This window comes from Pipistrellus hanaki (assembly GCF_964339955.1).
Source record: "Pipistrellus hanaki genome assembly, chromosome: 16".
NCBI lineage: Eukaryota > Metazoa > Chordata > Mammalia > Chiroptera > Vespertilionidae > Pipistrellus > Pipistrellus hanaki.
The window spans coordinates 4,465,805-4,492,658 of record NC_140518.1 but is presented as its reverse complement, the minus strand read 5'-3'; positions in this window follow the sequence as shown (position 1 = coordinate 4,492,658).

The following is a 26,854-nucleotide window of genomic DNA, read 5'->3' as shown; positions in this document are numbered from 1 at the left end:
AGCCCGGAGCGTCCCGGGACTCCCGTGTGGACGCGAACGTGGGGTTGGAAGGCACGCGGCCGTCTCACATCATGTATTCCATCTCCGTCCAGTGTCCCTGCGGTCTTCTCCTGGTAGCTCCTGTTACTGCTTCCTGTTCCAGTTGCTGACTCAAGACTCTGACTATCAAAATGGGGTTTGTCATCAGAGATGACAAAAAAAAAAGGTCAAGTTTCTCAGAGAAGTAGGGGTCCAAACACATGAAAGGTAGAAACTTGGTTTCTTAGGAGTCCCCGAGCCATAGAAGCTTCTAGAGAACAACGCTGCAGACGAGTTTCTGACAAGTGCATTTCGTATGTCAAGAAGAAACAGGACCTCAGCAAAGTGAGAGACCAAGAGAGGAGGTGTCCACAGATTCCCCGCGAGGCTCAGTGGATCTCCAAGGGAGAGCGACGGAGGTGCCAAAGGCCTTTTTGCTTACTCCCAAGGAAATCCAGGCCAGGCCCCTGTTTTGTTTGCCCTGAGCTGTGGGACACTCTATTGTAAGCCAACGGGAGGCAGGAAAACCTGGGGAACAAGAAAATGAAAAGATGCCCTGGCTGGTTTGGCTCAGTGGATCGAGTGTCGGCCTGCAGACTAAAAGGTCCCAGGTTCGATTCCGGTCAAGGGCACATGTCCGGGTTGTGGGCTCAATCCTCTGGGAGGGGTGTGCAGGAGGCAGCTGATCAATGATTCTCTCTCATCATTGATGTTTCTATCTCTCTCTCTCCCTCTACCCTCCTCTCTCTAAAGTCAATAAAAACATATTTTAAAAAAGAATATGAAAAGAAACCATGGGTCTCTAGGCACCTGTCTGCCCGTTGTAAATGTGAGGCACACTTCTGTAGAAGCTATACATTTTCAGATGCTCTGTCTTCAGTTCTTCAGGTAAAGAATTACAATTCTATGTCACACGTCTGTAACAGGAAGAGAAGAACTGGCTCTACCAATGGCAGCCATGGGCTCCCTCCCCCCATGTCCACCTTCATGGGGCTCACGGAACCCCAGCAGGCAAGGTTTCTAATCTGATTTGCAGGCTCCCCACCCATCCCTAGACGATGAGCTCCATAACCCCTATGTCAGTCTTTATTGGACCAACCTTTTTGCGTGCGGGTCAGAAAACCAACCAAGTAAAGTAGACTCAGTGCTTTAAGCTTCTGGAGGTTTCTAGTGCCAGCACCTAGACAGGATGGGGATACCTCTTCTCCTGTGTCTGCTCTGGAGGAGGTTCCCGGGGTCCTGCTGGTGTGTGTCCCGGGCACTGGCCAGATGATGGCTCAGATTCCAGGTGGGAAGACCAAAGACAACTGGCGTGTCACTGGCTGTGAGTGTCACAGAGGGAATCTAGGAAGGCAGGTGGCATCTGAATGGAGAATGTGGACACCTACATGAAAGTCACCACCACCATCCCCACGCCAGGACACACACACACACACACACACACACACTCATACACTCATACACATATGCATGCATGCACACACATGCACATTCTCATATGCATGCACACACACACACAGCTGCACACAGGCACAAAGATGCACATGCAGCCCTCTCCCTCTACATCATAATCAGCCATGTCCACCAGAAACCATCAATCACACCCTCCAGGTATCAATAAGACACAAGGACCCCAGAATACCCAGAATACCTTGAGCCGACCCCTTCGCTCAATTTCCACGGACAATTTCAGAGCCAAATAAATCCAAAGGTAAGAAAGCTCTAAAAAGGCGGCCATGAATCCAGCTCGGCTTTTCTTTACCTCAGGCGAGTGTTAAGAGATGAAGGGAAAAAGAAGAAGAAGGAGAAGGAGAAGGAGAAGGAGGAGAAGGAGAAGGAGAAGGAGAAGGAGAAGGAGAAGGAGAAGGAGAAGGAGAGGGAGAGGAAGAGGAAGAGGAAGAGGAAGAAGAAGAAGAAGAAGAAGAAGAAGAAGAAGAAGAAGAAGAAGAAGAAGAAGAAGAAGAAGAAGAAGAAGAAAAGAAGCTATCCCATAATACCCATCCTCGGGCCTGGGAGCAGGTTACCTAAGCGTTGCCATGGTGATGTGTATATAAGTCGGGCTCCGCTCTGAAGCACAATCTCTGCCTTGACAGAGAACACCGGTTCGGGCTGGGGAGTCAGGTGATAGGCCGGGAGCACAAGGTGTGTTTTTGTTCAGGTTGAAACCTGACGGAGCTCACTCGCCACAGGAAGTCGGGAGGGGTTCTGCGTCCTGTGCTTGTCTCTGGATCCCTCTTCCTCTTGTCATCCGTCCCTCTCCTTTGCAGGGAGAGGGGACCCGGATACCATACGGAGGAGGAAAGCCTTGGGAGTACCCGTAAAGGGGGAGTGAGGGCTGGCCCACCCGGTGGGGCCTCAGTCTTTGCCAGGAACAGAAGGAAGAGGGAGGCTTGTCCTGGCCCCTGAGTCCAGGTACCCCCAGCTTTATGGACAGAAAGACAGAGCATCGGAGCCGCAGGGAACCTCGGGGGAGAGCCTCAGTGAACCCCCACGAGGGGAAGTGACTTGCTCAAGGTCACCCAGGGTAGAGATTCAATCCCCTGACTCCCATCCAGGGCTTTTCTACAGAAATGGCTGCGAGCTCACCCGAACATTGGCTAAGAAAGCGATGCAGGGCCCAAAGGAAGTACTGTGCCTGACCCCTATAGAGGGCTGCGGCCGACGTCTGAAGAAGAAATGAATCCATGAATGAAGGAGCTACTGAATCCATGAATGAAGGAGCTACTGCAGCATCAGAAAATAGGCAACTCTCGCTTCAGGGCTTCCGGCTTCCAAAGGAAACCAATCTTCACAGTCACCAGCAGCAGAGAGTCCGCATCTCTAAGGGCCCGGCCCGGCCCAGAGCCAATCCTGTGCCAGGACCCTCCATGGAGCCAGCTCTGCCGAGATGAGGAACTGCCAGGTTTTCGGCCATGAGTCACTCCCCTGCCCGGCGTGGGAAGATCGAGTCACTGACGGACCAGATTGTAGGTCAAGTGTGTGTCTTGGGGAGCGAGGAGGGTGGTGCTGCGGAGGGAAGCGGTTGCCATGGGCTGTGAGTGGATGGAGAAGGTGATCGTCCCGGATCCTTCCTCCTGGTCCCATTTGGGACCAAGGTTATGCATTTAGGAAAGTGTCATCTCAGATCGCCAGAACAGAGATGGGAGGGTTAGAATTAAATATGAGTCCTAATGTCAACTTCCCAAGATTGAATCTCTTCCCCGGGTGACCGTTACCTTAAATGAAGCCAACTAAACCAGCCAGTTGCCAGCCACATCATATCCCTTCCCCGTGGCACCCCATCAGTGCAGCTCCCCTGTCAGTATAAAAGCAACTGAAGCCCAGGTAGTGTGGCTCAGCGGTTGAGTGTCGACCTGTGAACCAGGAGGCTGTAGTTCGATTCCTGGTCAGGGCACATGCCTGGGTTGCAGGCTCCATCCCCAGTGTGGGGCGTGCAGGAGGCAGCTGATCCATGATTCTGTCTCATCATTGATATCTCTCTCTCTCTCTCTCTCTCTCTCTCTCTCTCTCTCTCTCTCTCTCTCTCCCCCCCCCCTTCCTCTCTGAAATAAATTAAACAATATCTTTTTTTTAAAAGCAGCTGAAGAAATGTGCAGTGTCTGCAGGGAGAGGCCCTGCGTGTCGCAGAAACACACCCGTCCCCCTCCCAGGAGGAGCCTGCCGCTCCGTGGGCTCCTGTGGCCAAGCCCTGCCGCCTGGCAGCTCCGGGCGCCTCCTTAGCGGGAGCCATGATGCAGTTGGCTGGCTCGTGCCGCCCAGTCCTGCTTGTAATTTGAAGCGCGGGTAGAAGGCTGGGGTCAGACAGCAAGGAGCCTGCAGGCTTAGAGGGGAGCCTCCTTGCTCCCTGAGACACCGCAGGACGCCGAGGTAGGCAGCCCCGAACCTCTGCAGGACTCTGCCTCCTGACCTGGGTCCCCCGAAACGCTGGGAGAGGCGGGACTCCACACTCCGGAGCTCCATCCGGGGGCCTGGCTACCCCAAGGCAACAGGAAATGTCGTATTTAAGGCGCAAGCATAAGGCAGAAGGTGCTGCTCTTGATGAGAATCCCTAGAGGAAAGCAAGCACCTGGAGCAAAACGCCAATAATATTCATGGATTTTAACCAAGACAACCTGCTTCTGGCCTCTTTCTGGCATACACCATCATCCTATCAAAGAAGAAGTAATGTGGTAATGGTGACATAAAAAATAACTTTGGATTGACTTGGAAATCTATAACACAGTGCCTTTTAAAGTTATTTTAAGTGTGTGTTTTTTTCTGTTTATTTAAGTCATCTTTACTACATTTAATTGAAGAATAAGATATTTAATTGCTACGATTCCTGAAGGCACCCTACATGTGTTACCCCACAACTGCACAGGCGGCTGATATTGTCCCCACTTTACAGGTGAGGACACTTTACGGCTCAGAGAAGCAAAACGGCACCCCAATATCCCCCAGCCGGTGCACAGCGGAGCAGAATGCCAACAGTCCCGTCTGAGCCCGTGACCCGGCACCCTCCTCCACCTTGGGGCCACACAGCGGAAGCCAGGATGTACGTCCATGAAGGAAACCCTCGTGCACAGATCAATCCCTTCCTTCCCGGTGTCCTGTCCAAGTTCCAGATCCAAATCTCCGTCGGATTACTGGAAATCATCTCGTGAGAATGTGGCATCCTGGAGCCACCTCTAAATCAGCACATCCAACATCACCACCCCTCCCACCTCCACGCACCTCCTCTGCACACACACCTGGGCTGCCGACACTCCTTACCTCAGCCCGTGTTGCAATCGCTCAAACAAGTATCTTCATGACCCTTCCTCCTGCCCCCCACACACCCAGATCCTGCTGGGTCTACCTTCTCGTCTCCCACATCGCGGCTCCCGCCTCTCTCCCCTCCCACTGCTGTCGGCTTAGCGGGGGCCACGGGACAGGTCTTCCTGCTCCAATCTCACTGTCAGACAGGTCAGTGTAAGACTCCTAAAGCCCCGCCCCCCTCGCCCCCTATGTCACTCTCCTTCTGGTCGTCACCATGCTACTGTCTGTGTCTAGGAGATTTGGGGTGTGTTTATTGTTTTGTTTTTGTTTAATCCCTTCACCCTTTTCACCCAGCCCCCAGCCCCCTCCCCTCTGACAGCTGTCAGTGTGCTGTCTGTACCTATATTGCCTTTAGCGCCTGGCACAGCGCATGGTACCTCGAGGATTCTATCAGAATGATGAAGAGATCGATGCCTCCTTACTAGTCGTCATGCAGCCTGAATAACACAGGTACCTGTCGAGTCTTTTGAGATCGCCTGATCTAAGGAGCTGACCAAAACAATACAAACAACCTCCAGTGCTAATTCCGTAATTAAAGAGCCTGCCTGTGTTGAAAGAGGAGTGGAAAGCCTCTCTCTTCTGAAGCTGGGAGCCAGGGTTCAAAGGCAGATGTGAGGCTTCCAGGGAAAGCACCCAAGGCCCCACTGAGTCGGGAATCCGGAGACACAACAAATACACAGAGTGGCCAGATTATTATGATCTCTGAATGCATCATCATCTGGCCACTCATATATATTAGAGGCCTGGTGCATGAATTCGTGCATGGGTGGGGTCTGGCCAGCATGGCCAGGGGAAGGGGACATGGGAGGTTGGCCGTCCTGCCTGCTGGTTGAACTCCTGGTCGAAGACAATTTGCATATTAGCCTTTTATTCTATAGAATATACACTGAGTGGCCAAATTATTTTGTGTTCAGAGATCATCATAATCAGGCCACTCAGTGTACGTTTTAGTGTAAGTAGGCACCGTGCAATGTTTGGGACATGCTTACACTGAAAAAATTATGGGTTGCATAGCTGAAGTTCACATTGAGCTTAGTGGCCTGTATTTCCATGTGTGAAATCCGGCCCCTTCCGGACACACCGACTGTTGAGGATCTCTGCTGTGTCCCTCTCTCAACCTTCCAGCAAGCAGAATGAGAACCTGTCTGAGCAGCTGGGCCACCTTCCCGCCCCCCATAGGACACCCTCCCCACAAAGGCCCCCCCAACCCCCTAACATGAACCTCATGGCAGCAGCGAGAAGTTCTGTTGGAACTGGAAATTTAATTATCAAAATGCTAACATGTAATTTTGAGGAGGGGGGGAGTGTTATCACAAAGTTAATAAGAGAACTATTTTAATTACAGCATTTAACAAGTTATGACCGCGCGCTGCGCTCTCTGGGGAATAATCCCGGGGCCGGGAGGGGATGTGGTGGGGGCGCACAGTCCCAGCCTCTCTGAGGCTGCCTGTTGTTGCTGTTAGTCCTCACCTGGCGGTATTTTTTCTATTGACTTTGAGAGAGAGTGGAAGGGAGCAGGAGAGACAGTAACACAATGATTGGTTGCCTCCTGCATGTCGGGGCCAGGGATCGAGCCTGCAACCCAGGTGAGTGCCCCTGACGGAGAATCAAACCCATGACCCTTCAGTCCGAGGGCCAATGCTCTCTCCAGGGCCCAGGAGTCCTCTGGCTTTGGCTTTTAGGAGCCCCCACGGAGCCATGTTCCTCTTCTCCCACGACTCAGGGAAGAAACCAGCTGTCCTTACCTCCCGTGTCAACTTCCAGCCAAACAAGACCTGGGGAGGCACCAAACCCCAGACCTGACGTTCCCAGCAGCCATTCCCCCCCCCCCCACAATGCCTCAGGATGAAATTACTGGACTTTCTCTGGCACCCCAACTTCTTTCCTCTGGGACCCACCCCATAGCATCACCTTTCCTGTCCCCTTTCCCAATTGTATCAAAAAGGTGTAAGCAACGGGCCCCGAGACAGGGAGAGATGATGACCATGTCTGGGAGGGACTGGGAGGGACTGGGAGACTGTGACGTGTGGTGTCACAAAGCACAAATAGCAGTGGTGGTCGAGTCCCATGGCCCTTTGCTTTCTAGGCTAATCCCAAACCCCTGGTGGTGGGACAGGGCCTGTCCCCAGGGAGCAGGGGGCCTCATCTTTTGCCAAAGCTCAAGACGATGAGATGGGTCTCGAGGAGCACATGGCTGTGGCCCCATGAGACAAGCTCTTCCAGGGACAGAGGCAGCCTCGGCTTCCCTACCAAGGATCCTGAGCCCCAGGCCTCCCAGGCATGTTGTCCTGGGAACAGGAGGGATCTCTGGGGGAAAAGGGCTTTGTCTGTGGAAGCGGCCATAGAAGAGGGGAAAATGTAAAGGGACTGGCCAGGCGGAGGAAGCTGGCAGAAGGTACTACCCTTGTCTTCCCTTCCTATCACCAAAAGATGAGTCAGGGGGACCCGGGTCAAGGGTCAAGCCTTCAGCGTGATGAGGGTGTCCACGCAGGGGGCGAAGTCCAGCATGGGTGTGGGAGCATTTATAGAACAAAGAGAGGATGGCAAGGCGCTGAGGTTTCGGCTGTATACAAAGGATTATCAAATGCCTGGGGAGCAAACATAGGTTTATAGTTGTAACACAGCCCCGCTGGCATGGCTCAGTGGTTGAGCTCATCCCATGCACTAAGTCCCATGCACCAAGACAGGGGTCTTCAAACTACGGCCCGCGGGCCACATGCGGCCCGCAGAGGAGTCTGATCCGGCCCGCCAGGTTTTTTGGGCAGTGAGCACAGCCGAGGTGTTACAGTAGGAATTAGTAGTTCATATAGTCTGGCCCTCCAGCTCTCTGAGGGACCGTGATCTGGCCCCCACTTTAAAAAGTTTGAGGACCCCTGCATCAAGAGGTCACCAGTTCATTGCAGTGTTATGGTCAAGATTTGGCAGTGGCCCAAGTGTCTATCAGTAGGTGAGCGGATAAAAACGCTGTGGTACATTTACGCAAGGGAATACTACACGGCTGTGAAAAAGAAGGAAATCTCATCTTCTGCGACAGCATGGATGGACCTGAGAGTATTGTGCTAAGTGAAATAAGCCAGTCAGAGAAAGACGAGAACCACATGATTGCCCCGACATGTGGAAATGTAGCAGGAAGCCTTCCTTTCTCCCAAGAGAATGAGCAGAACGTGCGACTCCCATTTGCACACTTTCTAGCAGCCGCAGCTCAGATGCACCTCGGGCCTTGTCTATCCCTCTCCCTGCTCTTTGGCTCAGCACAGGTACCAGGAGACCCGGGTTCCGGGATGGAATGGCTCCTCCCAGGCAGCCAGCCCTATGTCAGGTGTCTGAGAAATAGAGGTCGGACTGCCTCCCCAACAGGAACTACAGAGGCAGGCATACCCACATTGCACACACTCCTGAGTATCTCACCCAAGCGCTCATTCGAACCACGGTCTTCTCTGATGGATGGTTAATGACACCTGGGATATATGCCGATGCCCCCCTCCTACCCTAGTTTAGGTTTGAGAGAGGGCAGATCCGACAGCAAAGAGTGGGGGAAGGTGCCCATAGACCAGTCCAGGTGTCCTTCTTCACAGAATTCTTCAGGAGGGCGAAGAATGTCAGCTACGCCATGGCAGCAGGCAGGTCAGCGGGATGGCGCCTATCACATAACATGGCCCTGGCACCCAGCTCCGCGTGGCACCCTGACAAGCCAAACACGAAACTGCCAGGCTGCTCTCCGCCGCCCGCGCTGCCGGGAACCCAACTCTCTTGGGAAATAAGAGCTTGTTTAAAAGTGGGGGAGATCAGCCCTAGCCCATTTGGCTCAGAGGTTGGAGCATCGGCCCTTGGACTGAAGGGTCGCAGGTTCAAATCCCACCAAGGGCATGGACCTCGGTTACAGGCTCCATCCCCATCCCCTGGTCAGGGCCGGTGTGGGCGGCAACCAACTGATGTGTTTCTCTCACATCAAAGTTTCTCTCTCTCCGTCTCTCCCCCTTCCTTCTACTCTGTCTAAAACCCAAAGGAAAAAAATATCTGGGGGTGAGGATTAAAAATAGTAAAATCAGTAAATAAATAAAAGTGGGGAGATCAGGCCAAGGGTCCCAGCACACCTTATAGTGTAGCCCTAAGAAACAGGTGCCTGCCAAACTTCCGTAAGAGTGGTGCTGACCAGATCAAGCTGGTGTATAGAGGCTGGGTCAGCTAAGATGCCTCTGTGCTTCTGCTCATGAAAAGAAAAGCCAAGGAAGGATAACTTTAAGAATAAGGATATCTGGTTGTGCCACAGAGCAAGAGGCCCGAAGCTACACCCAGGGAGAGTTCATTTGGCCTCTCTGATGTGTCGGGGCTCTGAGTTGCCCTCCCTCAAATTTCCTTCACTTAGCCTCACGGTCACAAAGTGGCCACGGCAGTCCAGTCCCGTGTTGAGCACCCCTCACCCCTCACACACCGGGCAAGGATGAGCCAGACGGGGGGACCCCTGGCTTCTTCTGTCTCACGGTCTGTGGTTCATGCAGAGACCGTCCCGGAACCTGTCGCTCACAGTGATTGCAGTGCCTTTCCGTTCTGTCTCCATCAAGCAACTTGGAACAAATCGGCCTGTCCTCCTGTCATCGGAGACGCAACGGTGGCTTCAAAGCGGACACATCTCGAATTGCTTTGCCTCAGGACTCCAGCTTTCCCAGCTCCTCCGCGACCAGTAGATACTATAGCTTTCTGGTTCCCTGACGTCCATTTCAATGCCTTTCTCACTGTCTTGGCTCTTGACCGACCGACGCACTATGATGGATGCATCTTGGCCTGGCCATCGCCGCAAAGAGTCCCACCTCTGACATTTAAAACCTGAGGTCTCTGACCCAATGTCCCATCCTTCCAGAGAGTTCCCTCTGCCCAATCTCTCACCTCATCATGATCTCCAGACTCTGAGCTCCTCCCTTTCCCCCTCCCCCCCCCCCCCCGGTTCGTCACCTTCCTCCCAGTGCCATTTTCGTCCCCATTAGGCCCATCTGGCCATGGTCCCTCTCGTGTCAAGAACTAAAGCAACACTTGCTTGTCTTTCCACTTCCAACTTCACTTGGGCCAGCCCAACCAAAGGCTTGCTAAATGCTCCCACATCTGGATGGCTGTGCACTACGGGGGCATTGCTCACAGACCCTCACGAAGTGCCCACAGCCAGTGGCGTTAAATAATGAAAAGATGGTGCAAACAGGAAGCAACTAGCCCGGTGCCTGGAACATGGAGAATACTCCCAAGCAGATCCCATGTTCTTTTCTTTATGTGTGAGCTCCTGACCTCCATCACTGTGTTCTCCCCTCCCCCCCTTCAGGAAAGAGGCTCTTTTTGTCATGATGACCGGTGACGGGGTGGACAGGCTTTATGGAGAGCCTGCTCTCCCCAGCGTCCATTCCTACGTGGGCCTCTGAGCTCACTGGAGTCCTCAGAGCATGGCTTATATTATCGCCTGGTCATGAAGTCAATTCCAGATCAACCCTAACCGAGGAAAAAACTGGTCCCTAGCTTCCGGAGCCACATCTTAATGAGTGCACCATCTCAGAGATACGTGCCCCGAGACCACAAGATGTGCAGATGGATGTCCATATGAGTGGAAGTGAAGAAAAAATATATATTTTCTTAATTGATCAATTTCTAGATTTCAGTTACCTGGCCACATGTAGTGAAAGTTAATCTTCCTAATAATCTAACAAAGGAGGTATTATTTCTTTGGATTTTTCCCATGAAGAAACTTGGATTCAGCCCGGCAAGTGTGGCTCAGTGGTTGAGCATTGACCTATGAAGTAGGAGGTCATGGTTCCATTCCTGGTTAGGGGACATGCCCAGGTTGTGAGCTCAAATCTTAGTGTGGGGCATGTAGGAGGCAGCCAATCAACGATTCTCTCTCATCATTGATGCTTCCATCTCTCTCTCCCTCTGCTTTCCTCTCTGAAATTAATATTTTTTTAAAAACCAACGTGGATTCAGAGAGGGTCAATGAGTTACTAGCTACACAGCTAGTGGTAAAGCCAAGATTAAACCTACGTGTCTTGAGACCTGATCCTTTTTTACCATCTGGGTCGCCTTTATGGTAGGGGATGGTGGTGAGAGAAAAGGGATCAGTGTCAGGTATTCCTGTCCAAGTTATTCAAGACTCAGTGCCTGCTTCAAAGTGGCCTGCAAAAAAGCGTCATCCATTTATTCAACAAACATGCTGGCCATGTGCTAAGGATGAGAGGAGGTTAGTGGATTCTAAAATCAATAAGATGCAGGCGAGTCTGACCTACAGGGACCTCCCACGGAGGCAGAGGTCAGGTTGGAAGGAAGTAGATCATTAGTTTTTAAAGAGTGGAAGTGGAAAGAGAACCAAGCATGTTTACTTCTGGAGTGAAAAAGACAGGAGTCTTATGATCTCTGAATGCATAATAATCTGGCCACTCAGTGTGTGTGTGTGTGTGTGTGTGTGTGTGTGTGTGTGTGTGTATTAGAGGCCCCAGTGCATGAATTCGTGCATGGGTGGGTTCCAGCCAGTCTGGCCAGGGGAAGGGTCATGGGCCAGCCTGCTGCTGGTTGAACTCCTGGTTGATGGGACAATTTGCATATTAACCTTTTATTATATAGGATATATACTGAGTGGCCAGATGATTATGCGCTCAGAGATCATAATAATCTGGCCACTCAGTGTGTGTGTGTGTGTGTGTGTGTGTGTGTGTGTGTGTGTTTTAGTTATGGTGAGAGAAAGCCCTTTCCAAGCACAAGGTATTGTTGTGGAACGCTTGCATCTACATAAATAGCAACAGAGCTGGAAGGGATGGAGCAGAAGTCAGGATTTGATACCTCTTGTTGCCTTGCAGGAAAAACATTCCCTCCTGACTTTCATGCCACTCTGCCAAGTGGGAAAATTCCCCTCCGCAGCCCTCTATTACATGGCAATGCCAACTCTGCAGAGGGTGTGCATGGAGGAGGCCCGTGCTGACCTGGTTCTGCTGAAGTAGGTACGCGCGACAGGAGGAGCCCAGTGGAGAGGAAGGAGGGGATGAAGTGACAGGCTGAGGTCAGCACTTTGGTGGTGTCATTGTGGGCAAGTCCTTGACACACTTGTCGAAGTTTCCACTTCTCCATGTGTTGGAAATAACTAGCTTTGCCCCCTTCGCTATGAAAACAAGCAGAGCCAGGCCGTGACACAGAACGGCCTCCCCTCCCCTCATCTGTTTTGCACAAAACACCATGTTTATCAAGAATTTGCCATTAGATTTGGGGATGTCCCCGTGGCTACAAGGAGCCTGAGCAATCTGAGCTCCTCTGGTCCTTCAGTCTCTTGCCTGCTTCGGAGTGTCATCCATTCACACTGGCCATGACTTATGGCCTCTTCTCATGACAATCCTGTGACTGTCCCAGAAGTGGTCAATGACCAGTAGATACTATAGCTTTCTGAGTTCCTTGACATCCATTTCAATGCCTTTCTCACTGTCTTGGCTCTTGACCAACACACTATGATGGATGCATCTTGGCCTGGCCATCGCCGCAAAGAGTCCCACCTCTGACATTTAAAACCTGAGGTCTCTGACCCAATGTCCCATCCTTCCAGAGAGTTCCCTCTGCCCAATCTCTCACCTCATCATGATCTCCAGACTCTGAGCTCCTCCCTTTCCCCCCCAGTTCGTCACCTTCCTCCCAGTGCCATTTTCGTCCCCATTAGGCCCATCTGGCCATGGTCCCTCTCGTGTCAAGAACTAAAGCAACACTTGCTTGTCTTTCCACTTCCAACCCCACTTGGGCCAGCCCAACCAAAGGCTTGCTAAATGCTCCCACATCCGGATGGCCGTGCACTACGGGGGCATTGCTCACAGACCCTCACAAAGTGCCAACAGCCAGGGTGGATCCCTTAGTGCTCCTATAATCTTCTGATCATCAACTCCATCCCCATTTTGATTAGCCAAAATTTAAGCCCCCTCTGCCATCTTTCCTCAGAGAGGTGACCTTGCTTCTTATTTCACCAAATAAAAGGAGGCATTTTGATGTAAACTTCCTTACTCAATTCCCAATCCTCCCTGCATTCCTCCTCCCTCCCCAGGTCTCTAATAGCAACGCTCCCTTCCCTTCTAACCAACATGAATCCATGTGCTGAGCCCATTTCTTCCATAACCTCCTTCAAAAATTAATCCCCAATATGTCCCAAATTTCTTATTTTTTTCATCATTGACTTTTTCCTCCAAGTCTTTAACATACTCGTGTTTTCTCTCTTAAGAAAGAGTCGATCAACTTTTCATCCCCTCTAGACACTATTGTCTTGGCTCCTTCATTCCTGCCCAGCCTCATCTCTCATCATGGATCCCTTCATGTGATACTTCGGGCATCTTGCTTACTCGCCATCCCATAATAGTCTGTGCTCTGACCACCTCACCACCTGGACACCTGGCTTTTCATCTGTCTGAAACAGCTTATCTCCAATCCCTGTCCCCCCTGCCCCTTGCTGGCCTCGGGAGTCTCGGCTCAAGCACCTGTTCCTCTCCTGAGAGGTCTCTCATGCTCAGACTAGTAGGCTCTGGGGCTCCATCACCTTCTATGAGGGCCATTTCTCTGCCCCTTTCTTTTCTCCAAGGGAAGAGGCACTTCCTTTCACCTTTCCAGTGCCTGCACTCATATATGGTGAGCCCTCATAAAACTGTATTGAGTAAATGAAATAAAATGAATAAATGAAATAAAAGACGAAACCCCACTCCAGGTCTTGAATCTTATAGACACTGAGTGGCCAGATGATGATGATCTCTGAACACATAATAATCTGGCCACTCAGTGTATATCCTATATAATAAATGGCTAATATGCAAATTGTCCCCTTGGCCAGGAGTTCGACCAGCAGGCAGGCTGGCCGGACCCCACCCAAGCACAAATTCATGCACCAGGCCTCTAATATATATATATACCAAGTGGCCAGATTTTTATGCGTTCAGACATCATAATAATCTGGCCACTCAGTGTATGCACAACTGAAAACAAATGTGCCAATAGAAGACAAGAAAAAGGGGATGACATCAATAGAGACCGCCAGGTCCATACACGAAGAGCTTTAGCGAGAAAAATTATTTTGCAAATAGGATTCTATCGCTAACACGGGATGTCTGCCACGGGAAGACTCTGCTACGCACGAGTTCATGTTATTTGAAGGACGCGATGGTCAATATCAAGTCATCTGCCAAACCCACGGCGTGTTCGCTGCCTGCTCAGCCTCCTGGGTCCTCCTTGACCCCGTGTTCCCACCATCCCGGGAATGACGGCCCTTCCTCTGAGCATCTGGCCACCCCACTGCGGCGCCTGGAGCAGAGAGGCCTGCACCCCAGAGAGCGGACAGGCCCCCTGTGCCTCGGACCCTTTCCCCTATGACTCTCAACTTCCCGAAACTGATTCTTCCTGTTGGTCTTGGCAGGAACCAGCAGTTGCCTCAGTCCAGTGGAGGTGGGGGGTGGGGCCTGGACGGCCAGTCCGGCCCCTCCTGCCCACAGTTTCTTGGGTGTATGACTGAGCAAGGGGCCAGGCCTGGGCTGGGAGAGCAGGACTGCCCCGGGGAGCTGGCAAAAAGGGGTACTCCCTGGGGCTAGCTGGGTTTCCAGCTCCTAAGATATTTAATTCTCTTCAAGCCTGCAGACATACAGGGCTCCTGGGAGCCACGCCAGGCTGAAGAGGGGAGGCAGAGAGAAATGGCTTCAAGAAAGAAAAGGAAAAAAAAAAGAATCTTATCATGTCACCACTTACAGGGCAAGGAATCCGGAAATGTTTGGCACCACTGAGCAGATTGTAGGGTGGGCTTGCGGCCCAGGAACACGGGGGTGGGTGACTTCATAGCCAGGATCCTCCCGCTGTCTACCTCCCAACGCTTCCCTGCTCCCTTCTCCTCCCCTCCACCCTCCATGCCCCACACTCACCAAACAACCCTAAAATTCAAAAATATACAAATCAGGCTTCTTTCACTCCCGCCCCAAGCCATTGCTAACCCATCGCTTCAGAACAGCCAAGGGCAAGTGCCGCCTCCTGGGTGAATTCTCCTTCAAATTACCGAACTTGACACTAGATTTGACTTAGACCCCAAAGCCAACGGCAAACCAGCACAGACCCGCTGGGCCAGACTCCCAGAGGATCAGGCGGGGCTCAGAGAAGACATCTGCTTCCTGCCGGCTCACGCCAGCGTCGCCACGCGCTGTTGGTAAGCGAGACGGAGTCGTGAGTTTTGCTTGGGGTGGGGGCGCAGGGGGCAGAGTGCAGATGAGCTTTTATCGGCGTGTACACCGGAAACCTGTATGGTTTCTCGAACCAACGTCACCCTCACACATCATCGTCGCATAAGCCCATACCTATTGTTTTTACCCCCTTCCTTCTCTCTCTCACTCTCTCTTTTCTTCCTTCAACTCTTACCCAATTATTAGAGGGAGCTATATTTTCCTCCCTTACATGAAATAAGTTTGATTGTTTTAAAAATAAGAGTCGTGAATTTTATTAGGACCTCGGAAGACTTGGTTTAACAGAGTACAGTCCCTAAAGGCTAATTTATTGAATACTTCTATCCGGCTCGAGATTGGCCCTTCCCCGGAGTTGTGTCATTTAACCCTCACAGCTGAGGGAGAAGAGGACATTTGCCCGCCCTGCCTGGGACCCTTCACCCATCCCCACACTTGCACGGCCTCCTAATGCCTCTCCCACAGCCCCCTGTTGCTCTCCGCTTCCTCCTCCACTGGGCGAAGTCTCGGTCATTACCAGGCTCCCGACTCCTCCGAAGAGGCTGACCTCTGGCTCTCTGGACATCCCCTCTCAGACTCTGACCTCTGAGTCGTCTTCAAAGGCGCCTGATTGGCTTTCTCTCTGAGCTTTTCCCAGCCAGGCCCCTCACAACTGACCCCTCACCCAGGCAGGGGACGGATTTGGCCACAACAGCACAGGGCTCCGGGGAGGAACTGCAATGTATCAGAGATGTCACTGTCGCCTCCCTACAGTCAGCACCTCAGACACGGGAACGGAGCCGAGTGGAGAAGGACAGACAGACAGGACACCTCGCGATGACAAAGACACCTCCTAGGGTTCAAGCGAAGCCATGGCGTAACCTGTGTATGGGGGTGGCACCCCCCCTGAGTTTGGATCTTCTTCGAAAGCGCCCCTTCAGAGAGGGGAATGATGCCCGGGCAAGAAAGATGGTCCCTCCCCCCGAGTTCCTGGGAGCATGAGCTCACCAGCACCGCCTTGCTCACCACCATGAGGTGGATGGGCCCGGAATGAGCTCAGGGGGCGGAGTGGGTGACTCAGAAGCTCACGGCCATCACACCGGTTAGAACAGATCTCGCGCCTGCTGTGTAGACGGTAGATCTTAGAAGACATCATCTCACTGGATGGGTCTACAGCTTCCCTCTAAGCTCTCTTTCTGGTCTTTTCTCCATCCCCCCACCGCCCTACTTCCTTTCCCCCTTCTCCAGCCTGACCTCCCGCCCTTCCCCGTTCACTATCTCTTATCCTGTCAAGCAGACAATGGGTTAAACACGCCCAGGACCGGGGAGAGGCCAGGTCCCAGGGATGCAGGTGTGAACAGGGAGCGTGTGGGCTGGAATCTAGAATGACCTGTCACCATTCCAAGAGCGTCTTTGGGTGAGGAGTGATCGCAGACCTCGCGGAAGGTCTCCAGGGTGAGAAGTCCATAAATCTAGAAGCGGTGGGAGTCCATGGAAACTTAATTAAATGAGTTAATGCTCGGAGAGAGGGCTTTGGGACAATGCCTGGGACACGGAGAGCTGCATGAACACTGTGAAATGAGTAAGAGTCTGGGGAAATGTGCAAGTCAACGTCACGTGTTGGATGCGCGCCAGAATCCTTGCACGGGGCCATCGGACCTGGGGCCTGCCTTCTCCCTGCCACCAGTCCTGAGGCCTTCTCTCCCCTTCATTTATTTTCTAATTATTATTATTTCACTATTATCACTTTTTTAAATATATTTTATTCATTTTCTACAGAGAAGAAGGGAGAGGGATAGAAAGCCAGAAACATTGATGAGAGAGAAACATCGACCAGCTGCCTCCTGCATACTCCCCACCAATGTACATGCCCTTGACCGGAATCGAACCTGGGACCCTTCAGTCCGCAGACCGACGCTCTATCCACTGAGCCAAACTGGTTTCGGCCACTATTATCATTTTTATTCTCTCCCCTTCGTGTTACTTCCTTCTCCCTCCTCTCTCTCCCGAAGACTCTGTGAGTTTGCCTACATGACTCAAAGATCCCTAGTTTTTCTGTTCTCGCCACCAAGCCTTAAGTCTCAAATCCAGGAAACACCCCCGATTTCCCTAAATCCCGTGTTGGGGTGGCGTTTGCGTTGCCTTTTCTATCGCCTTGGCAGTGAGCACCCAGGCTTCGTGCTAATAACCACCTAGCGCCGTGGAGTTGAGCTATGATTCCAGGGATGCGCCGGGAGGCCCGTGCAACGTAAGCCTCCCGGTCCCAGACCCACTGGCGAGGGCTCTGGTCGGCTTTTCCGCCGAGATCCTCTCTGGAAATCTCACGGGAAAGGTGGGCATCTTGAGAAGAGGTAAGATTGAGATGGACTACCGGTCACCACTGGCCCAGGGTGGTTCCACCGCTGCCATAGGCTCCTGGCAACCAAGGCAGAATTCTTACCGCAAAGCAAATCACCCTGACCGTCCTTCAGAATCAGAACTCAAGAACACTCTCCTCTTGTCAGTGCTTCAGGGGGAAGGGAGGAGCATGGCTAAAGAAGCTGGAAACTCCCTTCACCCACATGTGCACACCCCCCTCCACAGACACACACAAGCAGACCTCCCAGAGCGGCTGATTGCGCGAGGATGCTGCCCGGTGCGGGCTGCACGGAGTTAGAGCTCAGACTCTGCCCAAGGCCTTGCTGCTCGCCAGGAGAAGGGAGTGACAGACGCCGCTCTCCGGAGACGTGAGGAAAGATATGAGTCAGAAGAAGTGGGAGGGGAGTTGGCTTCGGGTACGGGGGCCACTGTGCCAGCAGCTGGCTGGGGCTGACGGAAGAGCGGGGCGGGGGGTGTCCCTAAGGGGAAGCATATCACCGTCTCCAGCTGCCTTCTTTCTAACCCACTCAGATACTTCAGAAACATGCCAGACGCAGAGAGGTCACGTCTGGGAACCGGAGAGCCATCTCAGACACATGCCGAGTGCCCGTGCTGCGTCTCCTGGTGTGCTCGCTGCGGGCTGACCCGCGGGCCAGGGCAACGGGGAGGAGGACGATGAAGCAAAGGTGAGAACCTGGCTCCGGTGCGGCCGTGCCACGCCCTGTCCAAGTGAGAGCAGGTCCTAGGAGCCACCAAGATTTGCCAAGAAGCAAAGCAAGACTCAGAGAGGGCGAGGCGTCCGTCTCAGACACACAGCGGCCCAGTGCTGGGAGACTGGGTTTTGTTTGGCCCCCAGGACAGTGAGGACAGAGCAGAAGATCTGGCGCATGAACCTAACACAGACCAGCTCCCGAGTGGGGACACTCACCTTCTTGCTGATCTCATCACTTTATCACCCGTGGGCTGTATGACAGACACACGGGTGACCACCGCGACCATCCGCCCACCTGGTGGTCTAGTTTCCAGGGTAGAGGCCAGCATCTGTGGTTAACGAGACCGAATCCTAAGAAAACCAAAGAGAACCAAGTTAGTTGTTCGAACACATATCTGGGATGAAAAGTTTGTAAATCACATACCACGGGGCTGGTGAATCTTTGGGCTATTTATTATTATTATTATTATTATTTATTATTATTATTATTGAAAGAGAAAGAGACCCACAGCTGATATGAACACTGTACCTGAGTGCCTCAGAAAGGCAAGCAATGGGATAAATAATCGGTGGTCCGTCCAGACATTAGAATATACCTGGGCACTAAGAGAAATGAGCCGTCCGGCCATGACAAGCCGGAGGAAGGGGAATGCGTGCGAGTGAGTGAAGGAAGCCGATCCGAAAAGGCCACGTGCTGTGGGGCCCCCACCACATGGCATTCTGGGAAAGGCAAAGCTCTGGAGACAGGGAAACACAGGGACGCCAGGTGCGGGGGGGTGGGGTGGACAGATTGGACAGAGAGTTCCAGGGCGAGGACCATGCTCTGTGTGGTGTTTAATGGAGGAAGCATGTCATCAGATGCTTGTCCACACCATTTGCATGTTCCACACTGACAGGGAGCCTAATGCACACATGGACTTTGGGTGACACGACGTGTCCATGTATGTCCACCAGTTAGAACCTGTGGCCCGCTCTGGTGGGGGCTGTAGACAGCAGGGGAGGCTGTGCATGTGGGGGCAGAGGGGATATGGGAAACGCCTGCACCTTTCTTTCCATTTTGCCGTGAACCTCAACCCTTCTCAAAATTAATTCTTCCAACAATCAAAACACCCTGGTAGCAGGAATCCAGTTCAGTTCAACCCACCTTTCATTGACTTGCTAATTTCACCCAAACATCGTTTTCCTCTCCCTGACATACTTGGCACGGTTCTGATTCTCCGCGTTCTGTTTTATGTTATGGGGTTTCCCAGAAAGATAGGCAGGGACCCCTGATGCTAGGATGTGTATCCTCCATGTCTACATGTCTACCACCACCATCACAAACGGGGGGTGGGGGGGGTGGGGGTGTGTTCTTGTTAACAAATGCACGCTCTGGGGCCTGACCCCAGCCCCCTGGCCCAGGGGACCTGGGGACCTGCATTTTCACTGCTTCCCCCGTGATCAGGACGCACACGAGAATTTGATAAAAACTGCCTCGACACCAGAAAAGGCCTCTGGGAAGAAGTACACCAGCAGAACCCCTGCGCCTTCAATGTTTGGCATCAAAACCTGATGAGAATGAGTATATAAAGGACCGCAGGCAACGGGCTCAGAGCTGGGGGGTGGAAGGCTGGAGTGGACATGTCTCCTTTCTGGACAACCATCAGATCTCAAAACGCAAGGTCACGCTGGCTTCCCCTCCGAGCCCATGAGAGCCGGGGCGACAGACTGTCAGATGCATCTGTGATCATCCCCAGCCCCAGGCCCAGGGAAGAGGCTCCATCAATGAGTGCCGAGTGAAAGCAGGAGGCTTGTCCCAGAGAAGCCACGAGCAGTGACACTGCAAGAGCCCAGGTTGCACACCCATCCCCTGCGTGTGAACGTGCAGCGAACATTCGCAGGCCAGAGCGGGCGCCCCAGGCTAGGGGATCGCAGGGAACCCCGAAATGAAGCCAGGACACTGCTCACTGGCTGCTAAGGAGAGAGTGACCCCGGGGAACCGTTCTGCCTTCTGGAAACCAGGAACATTCTGGTTCCAGAAATCACAGCTCCGGGGAGCACTGCCTGCTTGGGGTGGTGGCGCTAGCATCGCTCCGTTTCCAGGAGACCAAACTCAGCAGCTAAACAGACACCGAGGTCTGGGGGAGCGGGGCCCAGTGAGGCTGGGATACCACACGGACCTCCTTGGTCACCTGGACAGAGTCCGTGAAAGGGTACGTGGGGCCCACAGAGATCGGCTGTCCCCCACCATGTGCCCAGAATTTAAGTGCCCTGAATCCCATCCTTTACAATTTTTTACAAATTCTTTTAAATGCCCTGGACTGGGAGTTGAACCGGAGACACTTCGGTGCAGAGGCTGATGCTCTGCCCCTGAGTCACACCGGCCAGGGCTCCCCTTGCTACACTTCTAAGTTCTTTCGACATCAGGCCAACTGGGATGGCGCACTCGCTCCGTCACTTCCCACCTGTAGGACCTCGAGCAGATGACCTCACCTCGCTGTGCCTCAGTTTCCTCATCTCGCGGGAGAGACCATGGCAAGTCTCCGTGTTGTTGTAGCGATTACACAGGAGCGCGTTGGTAAAACATGGGAGTGCTTAATTGGTGCAGGGTATTCCCGACCGCTGCACGTATGTAACTCCGACAGCTCTCTGTGCGCACAGCAGGCCGAAGGCTCCCAGCGCCTGTTGGACTAACCACATAGATACCAAAGGATGCTCTCCTCCTGAGCTACGTGTCAGGCATGGGATTCGGGGGGAGGACCTAGAATCAGCCCCGAACTGCTGAAGCCAGGCACCTCCCCACCTCTGCACCCCATGCTCTTCCCTCCAGCCCCTAACCTTCCCTACTCTGATATCTCAGTTACGTCAGTCCCCTTAAAGGGAAACTCTCTCATAAAGGTTGTGGGGAAGCGGTTGGCAGGGAGAAATCATGCCTCAGAACTTGAGAGTCCTGGGGGCCCCGATTCCTACTGCCCCAGGGGACACCTCACCCCAGCAGGGTCCTCCGCCCCAGTCGGTGGGCGCTTCTGAAACCCAGTGCCCGGGCTAAAGAGTTAACCTAGCCCCATGGCAGCGGGATTTCTCCGTCCTCCATCCACAGGTCCCAGGGGTCGGGCCTGTGGAGGCGGTGCTATTCCGTGGCAGATCCTCAGGCCCTTGGACCACAGCCCACCGATCTCCTAAAGCCCTTTGTTCACGTCAAATTCAAATTTAATTAAGAAGCAGCGAGCAGAAGCGGAGGCCTGCACAGCCCCCACCCCTCTGGAGCCGGGGAGCGCCAAGGAGATAAGCGTCCCCTCAGGACGCGGAGGGCTGGGGCCTCCCCAGCACGGTCACCTGTGCAAACAGGCCAGCGATAAGCGGGGTGCAGAGGCACGGAGGTCTGGGGCTCAGCAGGAGTCAGGGCTGCGCCTGTGGACGGTGGGGCGAGGGGAGTCATGGAAAGTACCCCCAGAATATTCTCAATAAGAGCTACATCGCCACCGCCCCACAGGCACTACGCCACCAACCCCCCGGCCTCCCCACTCAAGGCCGGGCACCCACTCTTCCCTCAAACTGGTGTGAATTCATAACCGATGCCCGAGAAGGACTTCGGGAGACAAAAAGACGAAGAACAGAAAGGAGGGCCCTGGCCGGTGTGGCTCAGTTGGATGGGCATCATCCTCTGCACCGAGAAGTTGCCGGGTCACTTCCTGCTCAGGGTACATGCCCGATGTCAGGCTCCATCCTGGAGGGGAGGGCGCGGGAGGCAGACGATGGATGTTTTGTTCTCATGTTGATGTTTCCATCTCTCTCCCCCTCTCCCTTCCTATCTCTCTAACAATCAATACAAAATATCTGAGCCGAAACCGGTTTGGCTCTGTGGATAAAGCGACGGCCTGCGGACTGAAAGGTCCCAGGTTCGATTCCGGTCAAGGGCATGCACCTTGGTTGCGGGTGCATCCCCGGTTGGGGGTGTGCAGGAGGCAGCTGATCGATGTTTCTCTCTCATCGATGTTTCTAGCTCTCTATCCCTCTCCCTTCCTCTCTGTAAAAAAAATCAATAAAATATATTTTAAAATATTTAGTTAAAGACCAGATAGAAGGAAGAAAGCAGCACAGCCCAGCTCATCTGACCAATCTCTGGAGCCTGGGCAGGGTGGGGCATGGAGAGGGACTGGCTAGGTGATTGCTGGGCATTTCCAAGTGCGGTTCACGGGCTCCCCAGATCAGAACAGCCCCCGGTTCCAGATACTCCTGATCAATATGTACTCCAAGGTCTTCACCTAGACAGGACAAGACTGCCTGACGGGCCAGGAAATTCACAGTTTAAGACATCCTGGGGGAGATTTTTTGACCACACATCTTAGGAGTCTGGGATAGTCTGGAACAGGGATTGGCAAACGACCGCCCATGGACCAAATCTGGCCCACGGCTTGGCTTGTTTTGACAAATAAAGATTTATTGGCACCCAGCCACGCCCACTTGTTTACAGGGCACCTACCGCTGCTTTAGACATAAGATACAGAAGTTGAGTAATGGTGACCGAAATGTCTGCCCACCCCTAGCAGACTGAGCTTCCGCCTGAGCAGGATGCTAGAATCACCGGGGCACCTCTAAACTTCACTGATTGGGGCCAGCCCAAAGCTGTTAAGGCAGAATGGGGGTAGGGGTCCACTTAGGCACGGATAGATGTTTAGGCTCCTACGGTCTAGATCACATGTGTCAAACACAAGGCCCGCGGGCCAAATCCAGCCCGCCAGGCCTTGCAATGTGGCCCACACCGCGCTGTCATCACTGCACTCCGCCGTCAGTTTATGACATTGTCAGTTTATGACTGTTCAGTAAACCACTCGGCCCGCGATTTAGGCTGGATTTAAGATTTTGGCCCCTTCTCTGATTGAGTTCGACACCCCTAGTCTAGATGAATGGTCGGCAAACCAAGGCTCGAGAGCCACATGCAGCTCTTCCTCTCCTTGAGTGTGGCTCTTCCACAAAATACCACGTGCAGGCACACACGTACAGTGTGATTGAAACTTCGTGGCCCATGTGCAGAAGTCGGTTTTCGGCCTGGGCGAGTCTATTTGAAGAAGTGGCGTTAGAACGCTCAAGGGGCCAAAGAGCTGCATTGGCTCGCGAGCCACGGTGTGCCGACCACTGGACTAGACAAAGTCTGGAGACTCGCTGTGCAATGATAGGGCTGCAGTGATTCAGAGTTTTCCGCTGTCCCCTCCCCCGATGGTGAACAACTCCCCCACATAGTGATGGAGGCGCTTCTGGTGTGGATAAGACTCCGTGGCTGCAAGCTGAGCCCGCCACACCTTTCACACGGCCGTGCCTCTCAGGGGTGCGCTGTCCATGTTGCAATAAGTGGAACTCAGCATGATCCCCTCTCGGTGCCGAAGGCCCGCTCCCTCCTCAGGGACACACGCTTCAGCTGGCTCCCCGGCTTCCCGGCGCTGGCTGGCCCAGGGGCCACGGGTTGCATCGCCATCGCCATCGTGGGGGAGCCTATCAGAGATTTAACCTCCAGGCCCATCCCCCGCGCCGTGAGGCCGGCTCCCCTGGGCCGGGGCCTGGGAACGGGTCTTGTAACCGAGCCCTCTGGGTGGCCGCGGGGGCATCCGGACGCGGGCCGCCCCGGGAGAGGGCTCTCGGAGGCTTAGCTGCAGACGCCTGTCAGCCAGGTGGAAGGGTTTCCTCAGCCTGAAGCCAGCCGGGCCCAGAGGAGTCGTTTTTCCTGCAGACGGACGACGGGAGTTTGGCAGGGAGCTCACCCAGGGCCGATTCTTGGCTCCCGGGAAGGGGAGAGCAGAGCAGAGAGCAGGGGTGGCAGCTGAAGATGGTGTGCACGCGCGTATGTGTGCGGATGTGTTATGTGAGTTATGAGTGAGAGTGTGTGTGTGAGTGTGTGTGTGTGTGTGTGTGCACAGGTGTGTGTGTGTGTGTGAGCGTGTGGCTATGGGGATGCGTGAGTGTGAACATGTGAGTGTGCATGTGTGAGAGGGGTGAGTGCATAATCGCGTGTGTGTGGCTGCAAGGATAGGGGAGTGTGAACATGTGAGTGTGCATGTGTGAGGGGGTGAGTAAATAATCATGTGTGAGTGTGTGGCTGCAGGGAGGTGTGGGTATGAACATGTGAGTGTGCATGTGTGAGAGGGTGAGTGCATAATCGTGTGTGAGTGTAAGGATGGGTGAGTGTGAACATGGGCGGGTGCCTGTGTGAGTGCCTAATCGTGTGTAATGTGTGGGTGCATAATCACACAGGGGAGAGTGTGGTTCTGTGATGAGCTCCGGTCCTGCAGGGGGTCAGCCAGGCAGGCTGGCCCAGGTGAGGCGAGTGGGACTTCTGAGGTGCCACTGTCAGGGTCACGTGCCACTGTCAGGGTCATGTGCCCCAGCCGGGTCCACATTCTGCCGCCTGCCTTCGAACTCCTTCCACATCTTCCTGCCTGCGCCTCAGTTTCCTCACCCAGAAAGTGGGGTGATCACAGGCCTGTGATAGCGTTCAGAGAGGAAAACACCTGCGGCGAGTCCTGTACATGCACAGAGCAGTGTCCGCCTGCGGCAGCTGCTTATGGTTGGTCCTCTGGGAAAGGTTTAGTGAGGACATGCTTTGGGCAGGTTCTGGTCTAGGTTCCTGGACACAAAGCATTAAATAATTTTTTAAAAACCCACACACACCTCCCTGTCATTCTGAAATGGACACTCTAACGGGCAAAAACAAACAGCCCAGTAAACATGTAGCAGCTTCCGATGGGCGATACAAGCTACAAAGGGCAGGGCCAGGCGTCACGCTACGGGGGACACGAACACGGGCCGTCCGTCCACGAGAGGCTGCGTGCCGTCGGTGGCAGCGCCCCCAGGTGCGTGGTCTGGCCACTTCACGCCAAGGCTCCCTAACCTCTCGGGACTCCAATTCCGGTATGGCTGCTTTTGGCTAAAAAACGGAGCAGCCTATCAAGGAAGCTATGCAAAACACAACGAAAACAAAAACACAAAAAGACGGAAAACAAACACGCAAACCCACACGCTTGCTTTTCCTGGCTGCTCCGCCGAGAGCGAAGATTGAGACACGGGCACCGCGAGGAGGCGGGGTGTGCGGCCAGCTGTCAGCCCCGGGCACGGCAGGAACCCCGAGCCTGCCCCTGCGGAACCCCAGCGCTCCGTTTTAGGATGAAACCCTAGCTGCGTCAGAGACAGAGAAACCGAGGCTGTGGCAGCTTTCGCCGACCGCACTCCCGGAGGGGAGTTTTGTAATGGAGGGAGGTTTTGAAATCGCTGCCTCTTCCAGCCGGCGAGAGATAAATCTGGTTCTGGTCAGGGGCTGGGCCCCGCTGGCTGCGGGAGTCACTCAGGAGAGAGGTCCCCCTCCCTCCCTGCTGCATCCCGTCCCACCCTGGGCCCCCGGGGACAGGACCGTTCATCTCCCTGCTCCATCCATCTGCCTTTCCGAGGGCCTTCGAGGCATCGAAGAGGGGAATGCCTCCTGCGGACTGCGGCTGCTCGGCCGTCGTGCGGGCTGAAGTGTGCAAGCCACGGCCCTTGTGTGCATTTGGTTCCTGTGTTTCAGTTTCACTCAGCCCTTTACACACACACACACACACACACACACTACACACACACCACACACTCGCACACACACACACCACACACACACCACACACACACACCACACACACACACACACACACACACACACACCACACACACACACACACACACACACACCACACACCACACACACACACCACACACACATACACACACACACACACACACACACACCACACACACACACTGGCGGGGTCCGATTAGACCATGTCAGTAAGAGCCCTCTGAAAACTGCTGTCCGTTTACAAAACTCCCCGCTGCCCCACAGCCACACCCGCCCGGGACACCTGGCGTGTGGAAGGTGCTCAGAGGGCCACATGTGTTTATTGCCAGAGCGATAAGGCAAGGCCAGGGGGTGGCAAGAAATGAGATGAGATCTAGCCACACCAGCTGTGCCCCCATGACATTCTGGATTCTTCTGCTGACGGCAGCGGCCCCACCCCTCCTCAGGCTCCGGCCAAGAGGAAAGTGACCAGAGTTATTCCCGCGTGGATCTCAACTCGAGGTGCCGGCAGCTCACGTTCAAGATCCCAGGGGATTCGCCCCTGCCTTCTGGGGGGGTCCTAGCCTTCCCCTCGGGGTGCACAGCTCTCAGGCCAGAGGGAGAGGGAGAACACGGGAGGGTGCCTGTGTGAGAGGGCTCCCACTCACCGGCTCTCAGGTCCAGCCCCGGGGCTGTCTGAGCCTCCGGAACAAGGGACTCTCAGCTACAGACCGGCCCTGTCTCCTGCTGCCCGCCACCCAGGAGCCCTGACAGCTCCGTGACAACGCCTCCCGGGGGGCAAAGCAGTGCCAGTCTTCCCTTTACCCGCACGGCGGCCTCCTCTGGGCCCGGCCCGCTCTGCTATGAACTCACGTGAGACCAGATGGCAAAGCCGTGACCTACGAGGCACATTGCTGGCAGGGAATGGTGACGAGAGAGAGAGAGAGAGAGAGAGAGAGAGAGAGAGAGAGGGGGGGGGGGGGGGGGCCTGGGAGAAAAAGCAGAGCAGGGAGACAGACAGGTGAGCTGGAGGGATGGTGTCCCGCACAGCGCAGACGGGACAGGGAGGGGACGTGCGCACAGGCCCCTGCGGGAGGACGGGGTCAGCCCTGGGGCTTTGTGGGGAACAGCATCCCTCCAGCTGCGTGCGAATGGCGGAGGCGGATGCACAGACTGAAAGGAGCAAGGAGGCAGACGCCCCATGAGTGAGGCAGCGAGAACCGAGATCCT